The sequence below is a fragment of the Mus pahari genome, chromosome 17 (assembly GCF_900095145.1).
Source record: "Mus pahari chromosome 17, PAHARI_EIJ_v1.1, whole genome shotgun sequence".
NCBI classification, from domain to species: Eukaryota; Metazoa; Chordata; class Mammalia; order Rodentia; family Muridae; genus Mus; species Mus pahari.
In genome coordinates, this window is record NC_034606.1 from 38,219,502 (window position 1) to 38,221,847 (window position 2,346).

Consider the following 2,346-nt stretch of genomic DNA (forward strand, 5'->3'; position numbering starts at 1 on the left):
TGGAACCAGGATGTAAGAGAATGACCTCATGGACAGCAAAGTGGACAGCCATAGGACAGCTTGGTCAGAGATGGCGGGTCCCTATGACAAATCTCTGCTCTGCCAATGCTAAAGGGACCTTCTACTCAAGCAGAGCCCATTGCCCCTTCCAAATGGAGCACAGGGCTTTCAGTCCTTCACTTTCACAAGGGTCCCAAGGTCAGCTGTGCCTGCACTATCTGAATCCATGCAACTGCTTAAATACATTATCTGCACTAGAGTCGGTGTTGAAGCACCTTTATGAGTTTATAGTGTACAAAAAGGGAGGAGAGAGCAGGGAAGCCACTTTCAATCCATTCAGAAGCAAAGCAGGGATAAAGATGCCTTCTTACACTATTAAATAGGAAAGCAAAACCAGGCAGGAACAGACTATCTCCAGGCTCAGCCGCATGTGGACCTGCGCAGTCACGCCCAACCTGGAGGGTGCGTGTTCCCCATACAGAGAAGCCCGTCTACCAGCCTCTCGGACACTAGGATCTTGTAGCTGGGTGGTGCTGAGGAGTCCCTGGGTCAGTGGCAGCAGAGGAGCCACCACCCCAGATCACAGTATGGCACACACATTTTCAAGCCAGAACTGAACAGAGGAGTTTGTAACTTGGTTTATTCAGGCGATATTTTGGCTATATTCAGTGTGGATAGCGATGCTTCAGAGCAAACACAAATCTATGAGAAGTCAGAGGTAGCTTTTATGCATCTGTCTAAAAGGTTTGAAGAAACCACCTTCTGTAGTGATTTGGCTAAGCCGGTACATTCAACTTGAGACAAATAAAATGGCTGAACAAATCCAAAGACACAAGGTGAGGGAGGGGTCTGCAATGGCACTGTCTGTCTGTCTATCTCTCTCTCGGTGGTTTGAATGTAATAATTCCTTTTGTTTCAGACACTGGGCACCCTGACTACAGACAGTCCATGTGGGGCTAAACAGACCATGTACTTAGGTCCCAGCAGGGTCACAAGGCATAAAGGGCTGCACCAGGCTTTAGGTCTCCCGTGGATGGACCACAGATGACAGTCTGACACTGCAGTGACCTCACAACTTTAAGTTGAGGGACTGGCCAAGGAAGGTAGCAATGGCCTGTTAACACCGACTGGGTTACTCATGTGCTGTCCACGCTTACCAAGGCCACACAGAACTAGGAGGACATACTTTGGGGGGGGGGGGAGGCTTGCAGATCACAAGAAAACTAAACAGACCAAAGCACCACAAAGACTCCTAACTAATCTCTTTACATTCAAGCCTCCAGGTCTCAAAGAGCATGCTGTCCTGTATAGAGGGGGAGAACTTCTTGTCAGAGTGTTGAGACAAGGCTAGCCCACAACGCTCGAGAGAATAAGAGTACAGCCTGCACACTCGAGCATGTAATACTGAAATGTGTGTTAGGATGGCAGAAGTGAGGCAATATCCCACATCAACATCACTCTTGCCACTGTGAATCCGTTTACAATCACTCCAAATGAGTACAGCAGATGGGGAGTTGGACGCAATAAAGGAAACTGTTGAGAGATCAGTGCAACTTACAGGAATCAGCATGCTTGCAACGGGGCACTCGTGACAAGAGTCACGTGTGCTCTACCTATGTGTGAGCCAGCCAGCATGGTTACCGCAGGGAAGGGCTTAAAACATAAACAAAATATCTGCATTCACAAGTGAGGCAGATGAACACTAAGGGAGTGTAGCTTCTACTCAGGGCACATTCCTTTTGTCATGGGTGTGAGAGATGAGTCAGGGAGAGGTCACAGAAAGGTTGCTTATGGCTTGTCTGGGGCCACCGGGATTGTCCACTGTCTGTGTAGCAAAATGCCCATGAAAAAAAAAAAAAAAAATCCTTGTAACAATCAAAGAGGTCAGGGCCATGCTGAAGGACCCTGCAGGTTCCTGTGACCAGTGCTACAACTACAGGGACTACCAAGAGAGGCTACCCAGCCCTAAGGCCTCCTGGACACTCAGGGGTCCCCAGCTGCATGACTTCAGGCTGGTCTAACCTTAACACATTGTATCAAATATAGAATTTGATTGAAAAACTGCTTGTAAAAATAAAATTCAAATCACCCTGCAGATCAATGCAAAAGCATACCGCTGCATCTATAAGAAAAGCAATTCATCCAGAAAAACTACATCTGTGGCTTCCAAAAATAAAGCATTAGCAAGCCTGAAGGTAAACACCGGGTCAGTTATAAAAGTCGGGGGAAATAATCTCTACCATATCCATTCATCAGGTACCACATGCATTGGGATAGCCAGATCAGCTTAATCAAACCAGAGCAGGAGAGAGAGAGAGAGAAAGAGAGAGAGCGAGAGAGAGAGAG